The sequence below is a fragment of the Salmo salar genome, chromosome ssa18 (assembly GCF_905237065.1).
Source record: "Salmo salar chromosome ssa18, Ssal_v3.1, whole genome shotgun sequence".
Taxonomy (NCBI): domain Eukaryota; kingdom Metazoa; phylum Chordata; class Actinopteri; order Salmoniformes; family Salmonidae; genus Salmo; species Salmo salar.
The window spans coordinates 72,178,087-72,191,727 of NC_059459.1; the positions used below are offsets into that span (position 1 = coordinate 72,178,087).

General features: G+C 40.5%; 1 protein-coding gene across 1 annotated transcript in view; it reads left to right on the plus strand.

The window, feature by feature from the left end:
• The first annotated feature begins 246 nt into the window (after window positions 1-246).
• The window catches only part of LOC106577950 (sterile alpha motif domain-containing protein 9-like), a 53,637-nt gene continuing 40,242 nt past the window's right edge, over window positions 247-13,641 (plus strand). Inside the window, exons 1-2 of the mRNA XM_014156429.2 lie at window positions 247-285; window positions 435-485. The gene's annotated coding sequence lies outside the window, so the exon portion shown is untranslated. The remainder of the gene's footprint in view (window positions 286-434; window positions 486-13,641) is intronic.

A 13,641-nucleotide genomic window follows, 5' to 3' on the forward strand; every position in this document is an offset into this window, starting at 1 on the left:
GCAGGAAAAAGAAACAAAGCACCATTCACAACCATCCAACTCGGTTTGATTTACAGTGAAATGTAACTGAAGTTAAGAATGACATATTAATCATCACTGGCATCCAATCTGTCCAGTTCATCCAGTTTACCTTGGAAACTTGGCACAGACTGATGCATAGAGACTAACTACACAGGGGAAAAACATCAACCTGAACCTGTTTGAATGTGGGTGGCTCAACTCAAATTTGACTATAAAAGGACACATCATCCAGGGCCAGCCACTGCATTACACGAACCAAGACAGGTAATAAAGTAGCAACCTACGATTATTAACCAGAAAATGCATGCAATAAAAAGGTTGTACCTTTAGATTAACCTTATTTCAGATAAAAGTAATTGATTCTCTGAAGTTTTACAGATAATGTAACTGTGATATCATGCGTTCCTTTAAAGATTCGGCTGTGATTCCCACAAAAAGATTGAAGACGGTTCTAACAGACAAAGGTAACGACAATGCCAATTTTTTATTTTCCATTTTGTATCGGTATACATTTGTATTGCCGAAGTTCAGTGCTATAGCGCACTTGAAATGTAAAGATAATTTATTGTTGAGCCGACTCATGCAGCATTTACCGTGAATGTAGTCTCCACGAACACATTGCCTTTAAAATCAAATCACGCTGTAATGCAGAACTTCAGCATTATGGATTAAATTGAGCCATTAGTCAACAACGTTCAGAATTATAAGATGATTGATTAACTTTACACTCGAGGGAATTGGCATATATGGACTGGGCCAAATTTCGAACAAAATCAATGTATTTATTTTACATGGACAATGCACATCAATTATCCCATACAAGTCTAAGGGGGGGGGGGGTTCTGCTAAGCTAACATATGGAATTTTTTTAAGATGGTCATACCATGGATCATTTTGCAGTTTGATTTTGAATTTTAGGACCCCTGTAGGGAAGGGAAAAAAAAGTATATATATATACACTATCAAAAAAATAAAGGGAACACTTAAACAACACAATGTAACTCCAAGTCAATCACACTTCTGTGAAATGAAACTGTCCACTTAGGAAGCAACACTGATTGACAATACATTTCACATGCTGTTGGGCAAATGGAATAGACAACAGGTGGAAATTATAGGCAATTAGCAAGACAGCCCCAATAAAGTAGTGTTTCTGCAGGTGGGGACCACAGACCACTTCTCAGTTCCTATGCTAACTGGCTGATGTTTTGGTCACTTTTGAATGCTGGCGGTGCTTTCACTCTAGTGGTAGCATGAGATGGAGTCTACAACCCACACAAGTGGCTCAGGTAGTGCAGCTCATCCAGGATGGCACATCAATGTGAGCTGTGGCAAGAAAGTTTGCTGTGTCTGTCAGCGTAGTGTCCAGAGCATGGAGGCGCTACCAGGAGACAGGCCAGTACATCAGGAGACGTGGAGGAGGCCGTAGGAGGGCAACAACCCAGCAGCAGGACCGCTACCTCCGCCTTTGTGCAAGGAGGAGCAGGAGAAGCACTGCTAGAGCCCTGCAAAATGACCTCCAGCAGGCCACAAATGTGCATGTGTCTGCTCAAACGGTCAGAAACAGACTCCATGAGGGTGGTATGAGGGCCCAACGTCCACAGGTGGGGGTTGTGCTTACAGCCCAACACCGTGCAGGAAGTTTGGCATTTGCCAGAGAACACCAAGATTGGCAAATTCACCACTGGCGCCCTGTGCTCTTCACAGATGAAAGCAGGTTCACACTGAGCACATGTGACAGACGTGACAGAGTCTGGAGACGCCGTGGAGAACGTTCTGCTGCCTGCAACATCCTCCAGCATGACCGGTTTGGCGGTGGGTCAGTCATGGTGTGGGGTGGCATTTCTTTGGGGGGCCGCACAGCCCTCCATGTGCTCGCCAGAGGTAGCCTGACTGCCATTAGGTACCGAGATGAGATCCTCAGACCCCTTGTGAGACCATATGCTGGTGCGGTTGGCCCTGGGTTCCTCCTAATGCAAGACAAGGCTTGACCTCATGTGGCTGGAGTGTGTCAGCAGTTCCTGCAAGAGGAAGGCATTGATGCTATGGACTGGCCTGCCCGTTCCCCAGACCTGAATCCAATTGAGCACATCTGGGACATCATGTCTCACGCCATCCACCAACACCACGTTGCACCACAGACTGTCCAGGAGTTGGCGGATGCTTTAGTCCAGGTCTGGGAGGAGATCCCTCAGGAGACCATCCGCCACCTCATCAGCAGCATGCCCAGGCTTTGTAGGGAGGTCATACAGGCACGTGGAGGCCACACACACACACTACTGAGCCTCATTTTTACTTGTTTTAAGGACATTACATCAAAGTTGGATCACCCTGTAGTGTGGTTTTCCACTTTAATTTTGAGTGTGACTCCAAATCCAGACATCCATGGGTTGATAAATTGGATTTCCATTGATTATTTTTGTGTGATTTTGTTGTCAGCACATTCAACTATGTAAAGAAAAAAGTATTTAATGAGATTATTTCTTTCATTCAGATCTAGGATGTGTTGTCTAAGTGTTCCCTTTATTTTTTTTGAGCAGTATATATATATATATATATATATACATATACATATATATACATACACACACACACACACACACACCAATTATTTGATTCAACATTGAATTTGACCTTAGTCCATAGGAACGCATTGAACAACATGTTCATAGATGGCAAACTATACTAAACAAAAATAGAAACGCACTATGCAACAATTTCAACGATTTTACTGAGTTACAGTTTGTATAACGAAATCAGTCAATTTAAATAAATTCATTAGGCCCAAATCTATGGATTTCACATGACTGGGCAGGGGTGCAGCCATGGGTGGGCCTGGAAGGGCATAGGCCCAACCACTTGGGAGCAAGGCCCACCCACTGGGGAGCCAGGCCCAGACACTCAGAATGAGTTTTTCCCCCAAAAGGGCTTTATTACAAACAGAAATACTCCTCAGTTTCATCAGTTGTCAGGCGGTCCTGCAGGTAAAGAAGTCGGAGGTGGAGGTCCTGGGCTGGCTTGGTTACACATGCTCTGTGGTTGTGAGGCCGGTTGGACGTCCTGCCAATTTCTCAAATTATGTTGGAGGCAGTCTATGTTAGATAAATAAATATGAATTCTCTGGCAACAGCTCTGGTGGACATTTCTGCAGTCAGCATGCCAATTGCACACTTCCTCAAAACTTCAGACATCTGTGGCATTGCGTTGTGTGACAAAACTGCACATTTAGAGTGGTCTTTTAGTGTCCCCAGCACAAGGTGCACCTGTGTAATGGTCATGCTGCTTAATCAGCTTTTTGATATGCCACACCTGTCAGGTGGATGGTATATCTTCGCAAAGAACAAATGCTCACTAACAAGGATGTAAACGAATTTGTTCACAAAATTTGAGAGCAATACACTTTTTCTGCATATGGAACATTTTCTGGGATTTTTTATTTAATCTCATGAAACATACACCTTACATGTTGTGGTTATATATTTGTTCAGAGTTTTAGACCTAATTACCACTAAAATTCCATGAAAACAATAGAATGACAAACATAATAAATATGTAGGCTATAGCAACCTATTGGTAGGTAGCCTAAATCGTGGTTTCTACCCTGTATTCTTTGTATATGGCGCTGGCCTGAATGATTTACTGTAGGCGTGTGTGCAGAGGCCCGTCCATTGGAGACGTGACCAGATTGTTTTTTGACTAACAGGAAGTTTGTTTTGAAGTGTCTGAGAGCTATAAGAAAGATCAGGAAATTATAGAAAACATTGTGACCCATATTTAACCCCTTTTTGGCACTAAACTACTTCCATATATACAGTGCATTTGGAAAGTATTCAGACCCCTTGACTTTTTTCACATTTTGTTGGGTTACAGCCTTATTCTAAAATGGATTCAATTGTTTTTTTCCCCCTCATCCATCTACACACAATACCCCATAATAGCAAAGCAAAAACAGTTTTTTTGGACTGAGGAGTCCAATCAAGTTGTACAAACATCTCAAGGATGATCAATGGAAACAGGATGTACCTGAGCTCATTTTCGAGTCTCATAGCAAAGGGTCTTAATATTTATATAAATAAGGTATTTCGGTTTTATTTTAAAATCAATTTGCAAACATTTCTTAAAACTGTTTTTCATTATGGGGTATTGTGTGTAGATTGATGAGGAAGTTTATGTATTTAATCCATTTTAGAATAAGGCTGTAATGTAGCAAAATGTGGAAAAAGTCAAGGGGTCTGAATACTTTCCGAATGCAATGTACTTCCATTCATTTTTTTAACTGGTACTGGGCTACTTTCAGATGAGTCTTATGAGGCTTTAGGACATCCTAGAGCAAAACAACCAACGTACGTGTTCATGAGAGTCTCACCTTTCGATGGTGGGGTCATATTATTATCATACTATTTGGACACTACAGTTATTTTCGAAGACCTATTTTCGGTTGTCTCCTGGTCTGACAAACACTGCTGTAGCTCTGTCACCTTCCACTGCAGAAGCGGAAGGCCTACATCGGCAGATGCGGTGGATTGAGACGCAGCCCATGCAAAAGACAACTCTTGCTTAAAGTGGCAATCAACAGTAGAAACAACAAAGTGTACTCCCCACCCTTGAGCTGAGGGATGGGGCTGGATAAATTAAACCACTCAAATTCATGAACAGAGTTATGGACTGACCATGCATGATATCAAAATGATACACTACATGGCCAAAAGTACGTTGACACCTGCTTGTCGAATATCTCATTCCAAAATCATGAGCATTAATATGGAGTTGGTCCCCCCTTTGCTGCTATAACAGCCTCAACTCTTCTGGGTAGGCTTTCCACTGGATTTTCGAACATTGCTGCGGGGACTTGCTTCCATTCAGCCACAAGAGCAATAGTGAGGTTGGGCATTGATGTTAGGGGATTAGGCCTGGCCTGTAGTCGGCATTCCAATTTATCCCAAAGGTGTTCAATGGGGTTAAGGTCAGGGCTCTGTGCAGGCCTGTCAAGATCTTCCACACTGATCGCGATAAATCATTTCTGTATGGACCTCGCTCTGAGCACAGGGGCATTGTCATGCTGAGACAGGAAAGGGCCTTCCCCAAGCTGTTGCCACTAAAGCTGGAAGCACAGAATCATCTAGAATGTCATTGTATGCTGTAGTGTTAAGATTTCCCTTCACTAGAACTAAGGGACCTAGCCCGAACCATGAAAAACAGCCCTAGACCCTCCGCAAAACTTTACAGTTGGCACAATGCAGTCGGGCAGGTAGCGTTCTCCTTGCATCCGCCAAACCCTGATTCGTTCGTCGGACTGCCCGATGGTGAAACGTGATTCATCACTCCAGATAAGGCATTTCCACTGCTCCAGAGTCCAATGTCGGCGAGCTTTACACCACTCCAGCCGATGCTTGATTTTGCGCATGGTGATCTTAAGCTTGCCCATGAAATCCCATTTCATAAAGCTCCCGACAAGCAGTTTGTTGTGCAGACGTTGTATCCAGAGGCAGTAGTGAGTGTTGCAGAGGACAGAGTTGATTTTTACGCGCTTCGGCACTCGGCGGTCCCGTTCTGTGAGCTTGCAAGGCCTACCACTTCGCAGCTGAGCTGCTGTTGCTCCTAGACAATTCCACTTCACAATAACAGCACTTACAGTTGACCAGGGGCAGGGCAGAAATGTTATGAACTGACTTGTTGCAAAGGTTGCATCCTATGACGGGACCATTCTACTGCCAATGTTTGTCAATGGAGATTTCATGGCTCTGTGGTCAATTTTATACACCTGTCAGCAACGGGTGAGGCTGAAATAGCCGAATCCAGTAATTTGAAGGGGTGTCCACATAGAGTACCAGTCAAAAGTTTGGACACACCTACTCATTCAATGGTTTCTCTTTATTTTAACTATTTTCTACATTGTAGAATAATAGTGAAGACATCAAAACTGCGAAATAACAAATATGGAATCAGGTAGTAAACAAGAAAGTGTTAAACAAATCAAAATATATTTAGTATTTGAGAATTTTCAAAGTAGCCACACTTTGACTTGATGAAAATTTGGCACACGCTTGGCATTCTCTCAACCAGTTTCATCTGGAATGCTTTTCTAACAGTCTTGAAGGAGTTCCCACATAGTGCCTTGCAAAAGTATTCCCCCCCTTGGCATTTATCCTATTTTGTTGCATGACAATCTGTAATTTAAATTGATTTTTATTTGGATTTCATGTAATGGACATTCACAAAATAGTCCAAATTGGTGAAGTGAAATAAAAAAAATAACTTGTTTCAAAAAATAAAAAAAATGGAAAAGTGGTGAGTGCATATGTCTTCACCCCCCTTGCTATGAAGCCCCTACATAAGATCAGGTGTAAGTAATTACCTTCAGGAGTCACATAATTAGTTAAATAAAGTCCACCTGTGTGCATTCTAAGTGTCACATGATCTCAATATATATACACCTGTTCTGAAAGCCTCCAGATTCTGCAACACAACTTAGCAAGGGGAACCACCAAACAAGCGACACCATGAAGACCAAGGAGCTCTCCAAACAGGTCAGGGACAAACGTGGAGAAGTATAGATCAGGGTTGGGTTATTAAAAAATGTCAGAAACTTTGAACATCCCACAGAGCACCATTAAATCCATTATTTAAAAAATGGAAAGAATATGGCACCACAACAAACCTGCCAAGAGCGGGCCGCCCACCAAAACTCACGGACTAGGCAAGGAGGGAATTAATCAGAAAGGCAACAAAGAGACCAAAGATAACCCTGAAAGAGCTGCAAAGCTCCACAGTGGAGATTGGAGTATCTGTCCATAGGATGACTTTAAGCCATACACTCCACAGAGCTGGGCTTTACAGAAGAGTGGCCAGAAAAAAAGCCATTGCTTAATTAAAGAAAAAAAATAAGTAAACATGTTTGGTGTTCGCCAATGGGCATGTGGGAGACTCCCCAAACATATGGAACAAGGCACTCTGGTCAGATGAGACTAAAATGTTGCTTTTTGGTCATCAAGGAAAACACCATGTCTGGCACAAACCCAACATCCCTCATCACCCCGAGAAAACCATCCCTGCTGTGGGGATATCCTTCATTGGCAGGGACTGGGAAACTGGTCAGAATTAATGGAATGATGGATGGTGCTAAATAAAGGGAAATTCTTGAGAAGCCTGTTTCAGTCTTCCATTGATTTGAGACTGGGACAGAGGTTCACCTTCCAGCAGGACAATGACCCTAAGTATACTGCTAAAGCAACACTCGAGTGGTTTAAGGGGAAACAAAGTACTGACTTTGGGTGTGTGAATAGTTATGTACGCTCAAGTTCAGTTTGTCTTATTTCACAATAAAAATAAATATTTTGCACCTTCAAAGGGGTTGTCTAAATCAAATTCGAAAGCCAAGATAACAAACAGATCACCTACTATTTCGAATCCCACCGTACCTTCTCCGCTATGAAATCATGGGTGCACCTCAGCCACGCTCAAGGTCCAAAACGATATCATAACCTCCATCTATAAAAGACAATACTGTGCAGCCATCTTCAGCGACCTGGCCAAGGCTTTCGACTCTGTCAATCACCGCATTATTATCGGCAGACTCAACAGCCTTGGTTTCTCAAATGACAGCCTCGCCTAGTTCACCAACTACTTCTCAGACAGAGTTCAGTGTGTCAAATCGGAGGACCTGCTGTCCGGACCTCTGGCAGTCTATGGGGTGCCACAGGGTTCAATTCTAGGGCCGACTCTTTTCTCTGTATACATCAATGATGTTGCTCTTGCTGCTGGTGATTCCCTGATCCACCTCTACGCAGACGACACCATTCTGTAGACATCTGCCCCTTCTTTGGACACTGATAACAAACCTCCTGACAAGCTTCAATGCCATACAACACTACTTCCAACTGCTCTTAAATGCAAGTAGAACTAAACGCATGCTCTTTATCCGATCACTGCCCGCACTCGCCCACCCGTCCAGCATCCCTACTCTGGACGGTTCTGACTTAGAATATGTGGACAACTACAAATACCTAGGTGTCTGGTTAGACTGTAAACTCTCCTTCTAGACTCACATTAAGCATCTCCAATCCAAAATTAAATCTAGAATCAGCTTCCTATTTCGCAACAAAGCATCCTTCACCATGCTGCCAAACATACCCTCGTACAACTGACTACCCTACCGATGCTTGAATTCAGCGACGTCATTTACAAAATAGCCTCCACTTGTACAGTCAGTACATATCACGTTCAATCTCACTCGTATAAAAGGGGGACTATTTTGCTGAGGGCTTCACGACTCACGACTGGTCTGTGTAGATGTCTGCCAAATTAAAGTGTCTAGGCAGGGATACTGATTATAAGTGTGTGAGCTGAGGGCTCCTGATCCTGAAGTAACCTTCACGGGGGTCCTAAGATCTCAAAAACACCTAAACAAACTCTATAATTGCACAGTCACGGCCACCACTTTCTTTGGGGGAAAAAACTGCCTTCTCTCCTATTGCCTCGAAACGCACCTCTCCCCACACCCCCTCTTTCCCTACCCCCAAGTGCCAATGACCAAGACTTTTATTTCCATCGCAGTTTCTGTGATCTGGTTTTGTATTGCTCGCTGTTAAACGTATAGTGTTGGAACTTATTAGTATCCTATGCACTTATCTTTGATATATACACCTTCACATATATTATCCCCATTATGTAAACCAGGGACTGTAATCATGAAACGCTTTAGAATAGGATTCCTGATCTAGGATCAGGTCCCCCTGTCTATATAATCATTATGCATTATAATCTGAAAGGCAAAACTGATCCTAGATCAGCACTCCTACTCTGATACTAATGAATGCGTCCCAAACTACTGAACTGAGTCAAAAATAGTATTGTAAATATATTCAGGGCGAGTTGTTTGTAAGGTTGATTGCCAAGCAAGCCCCCCGTAGGAAGCCAGCACCCCTTTATGGTGAAGCGGTGGCTGCTGTTAATGAACCCTGTGCCAAAATGTGTAATCTGATCCTAGATCTGTTGTTTGGTGCGACTTCTAATCTACTGTAATTTGTGCTGAATGGGTTATGGTTAGGATTATCTGTTGCTAGGGAGCAGCAGTTCGTATTGCAGGCAAGGGCAATCAGTTGTACTTACCGCTATGATCTGTGGGTGCTGGTAGACAGGGTAGATATGTGCTCACCTTGCTGGAGGAAGAGTTTGTGTCAGATGACCATTATAGATCCTCTTAGGCTTACTATTTCACTTACTACTAACAGCTCTGAAGAAAAGCAGAGAAATTGTCATAACAGTAATAGGGAGTTATAAACAAAGTGTCCAAAAACAAAAATACATATTTTTAAATATTTTTTTTTGTAGATTTTTAAGAGGATCGCAAGGGAGGTGTTTTTTTGTCTTGTTTTTGTTTTGTGTGTTAAAAAAGATACTTAAACTGTAAGTAGGGATGTTTGAATCCGTGTTTGTGACCATGTTGCTTAGGTATTTTTTTCATGTCAGAATTCCACAATGGTTAATGGACTGTGCCATGTTAGCGATTGTGTGGTAGGATGTCAGAAGATAGAGTGATGGGTAAACCTCACACACACACCGATAAACTCAATAATACAAATCAATTGCCCTGTACCAATAAGGACCAACCTTCACGATTCTCCTCATATCTAAACACATTTGTATTTGGGATTGTTTACGTGTTGTTGTAGCTACTGTAGCCTATGCATATTTTTATATTTCAGCCCAGAAAATGAATTCAAGCAGTGAGGAAGTTGCCATATGTTTTACTAAGAATGCAACCCCCCCTCATTCCTGTTCTCAGAAAAAAACACTGAAAGCACCTTTCTCTCTTTCTCACTTCCCCCTCTTCCACATATCCTCTTCCACTCCCTTCCTCCCTCCCAATGGCAACTCTGATATAGTCCTTTCCCCATTGGCTACAATGCAAAGACAACAAGGAAGGACTCACACTGTGTGAGATACAACCATAGGTTCTTAGGTGACGTTTTAATTTCTTGGTTTCTTTTTAATCCAAGCTTACATATGCCAAGTACAGTAAAATTGATAGAACTGGTCGTAGCTAAGAAGGCAGAGAAATTGTTCAATTCTGATTCATTGGGGCTTTATGACATCAGCCTAATGTTCTATACCTATGGTAAAATCTCAAACCCATAAGGCTCTGTGTGGATTTCATATCTTTCTGATTGGTTAGAAATTATGTGTATGACATCGTTTAGCTTTTTATGTGGCCATTGGCAGATACAATAACTACATATCACTCACAAATGATGTCAATTTGGAATTCTGTGTACCTATTACATATCAAGTTACAAAGAAATGCTGAGAAAAATATATATTAAAAAATGCAACAAAAAACTATAATAATGATAATAACAACAATAATAATAAATATAGCATATATGACAAATATCTAAGAATATAACCAAGACATTCATAAATTAGAATTATATTTTTAAGATGTACAACAAAGCTTACCGTTAAAATGAGCTCATCAAACTACAATTTAAATTCAAACTTTTCAAACTACAAGAGTTTTACCTTGCCCTTTTCCCTTAGTTTGCATTCAATACACTTAAATTATGATTGAAGGAATTTTAAAGTAGTTAATTTTCCTACGTTTTTTCTTTTCTTTTTTATTAGGTTGTACATATATATTGTGAATGTATATCCATGTGTTTGTTTTGTAATGGATTAATGTATTTAATGCCAATATATTGTTTGTTTTTGTATTTTTTTAAGTATCCTGATATGTTAACTAACTGGAGACAAATCATGGGATAAAAACGTGTCACTTAGCTGATGTTGAGTAAGAATTTATATTACAGAGACCACACTTCAATTTAGCTCTCTATCCATGTTTTAATCTTTATATATGGATTTAGAGGTTGCATTGCTTTTAATAATTAGTAGATATGACCAGCTTTTCTTAAAAAACAACAAACAGATTATATTCCAGTATTTTATTTCACATTTATTTTTATTCTTATCATTTGATGTATTTAAGGGCAGCAGGTAGGCTAGTGGTTAGAGCATTGGGCCAGTAACCGAAAGGTTGAAAAACCTGTCGATGTGCCCTTGAGCAAGGCTCTTAACCCTAATTTGCTCCAGGGGCATCAAACTACTATGGTTGACTGACCCTGTTAAACAGCACATTTCACTGCACCGATCCGGTGTATGTGACAATAAAAAGATCTTCCTTTTTTTGGGTGGACTACACACCCAAAATACACCCAAGATTATCCAGACAGTTGCTAAATTACAACAGAAGATCCATTGTGATAATCCCTTCACATCATTGTTGTGGCTTTGTTGTTTTTATCGGATTATTGTCATTGTTTTTGATAGAAATGCTTTTCTTTGTTGTGTCGTGAAATGCAATGATCAATTGGTAGGCCACTGGATAGAAAAGCAAAAATCAAAAGAACTCTAAATACGTATTCTCACTCAGAAGTTTGTTCCTTCATTTAATTTTTTTTTCTCCTGTAGAATAAAGTGTTGATCTGCAGTTGTGACCACATGGATAGATAGAGACAGAGGAGGGGGGATTTGGGGTCAGTGAAGTGCAGTGAACTAGTGGATGAAGACCCTCGTCTTAATATCCAATGACAATAAGGTCTGCGAGAGGAACAACTTACTGGGCTTATCGGATTTAATGGGTTTCTACAGGTTAGCAGTTTACACTTTCGAGAAGTGTTAACAAAGTGCACGACCCCACATTGTGGTTTTTCTTTATCTGTAATAGATTGAATCAAGGGTCTGAGTTGGATTTGAAGTAGCTGGTGAACTATAGATTACAAAGGTTTTAGGATGAATTCAATATTTTACAACTTATGGTTACATGGTTCCTTACCATGAAACCAACCCGAAACATGGATTACAGTTTCTGTTTCCAAAGAATCCTATGGAAGGAACCATCTGCCATTAAGTACTGAAATAAAGAACTTCTAAGGTGTTGAATGTTCACAACTTGCACATGATGCTGTACAATAGCCAACACAACCTGCCTAGCCTATGTTTGTGTGGAGTTCTGTGTTGTTAGAGAGAAATTAGTGAAGTTGAGGATGTTGAATGTCTGAAAGATTTGTTAAGGAGAAACAGCAATGACAAACATGTTTGATTTTACAATTACCACTGTTCATCTTTGAACCATGAGAGAAAGAGAAAGATTGGGTTAGAAAAAGAGTGAGAGAGCAAAAATTATTTTTAATTGTGCACATGCTTTTTTAAACCATCTCTATTCAAGCCTCTAGGACTAAATAACAAATGTGAAAATTGACAAATAAATGTTTACATTAAGCAAGCTTTCACACCAGAGAAAAAAGTGCCAACTTCAGTTTAGTTGCTTATATGTGCTGTTGACATGAATGAATCCAAAAATGGTATGTGTACTGAACAATCTCTCAGAGGTTACACTCCAAAAATCCACACTAGCATACTATCTAGATTGCATTCCAGATAGGCCACATACATTGCTCCAATGTATGTGGAGTATATTAGTGTGAATATCGGGACGGAACCTCGTTAGACGGAAGTTGAAGATGGACGTTTTTGGTGGCTGTAAGAAACCATTTTAAAAGTGTGTGCTTTTGCATTTGTATGTCATTTTATGAGGTGCTCAGTGAGAGGTGAGTTCAACAAGGTGAACTGTTTGCGATTGTTAGCTAACAGAAGCTAACACATTCCATTTTGGTTTGTGTTAGCTGCAAATATTCACTAACATTAGCTTGCTAACAGGTATTAGCTAGCTAACAGCCAACAGGTAGTGTGCGGGAAACATAATAGCATATTAAAGTCTGTTGCTGGTCTAAACTTCCACTACAAATAATCATGTGGTGATGTAGACGTTCTATTACATGTAGTAAAAATAGCAAAAATCTTTTTCTGTTTGAATATTGTTGCTCAACTGCCACAGTAATCCCTTCAAAAACGTGCTGTTTACGGCTTCTCTGTAACACTGGAATGTTCATTTGAATCGTTCATCTGAAATTGTTACTAGGTAGAATAATATGTTCGCGGCAAATGAAATCTTTGTTGAACTCCCCTCGTGCCGGTGTCAGAGACGTATATTTAGAAATGTTGACAAATCACCAGCCATGTTAGCTCCCCATTATTACATGGGCAATATTGACAAATAGCAGGTCATTGAATTGTCTACATTTCACCAATGCTATAACTGAACATCTAGGATTACAATTACAATCCAAACATTTGTCATGAATGGATAAATAGAATGCTCAAATGTGCTTTCCATTCTAAAAGTTGGCCGAACTCTCTAAATGGGTTTATCAAGACTCTGATCAAGAAGTGAATAAAATTTAATAAAAAAACTACCAATTTTAGAAGGAAAAACATTGTGTATAATAACCATAAATCGGTAATCAATATGATTTGCGGTGAGGGACTTCAGATGTGCCAAACATATGAGAGGCTAGCTAGCTAGCTAGCTGGGCTAGAAACATCTGGCTAGAAAAATGAATATTCAGTCAATGCAAGCTAGCTAGCTAACTAGGTGTCTTTTCTGAAAGAGTTAGCTACAGACAGTAGGGTTGTTAAGTGTCCACTCCTATTAAATCAATTGCAGCAAGTTACCTAATAATGTTGCCAATGTCCATAGTGAAATCCAAAATCCATAGTAAA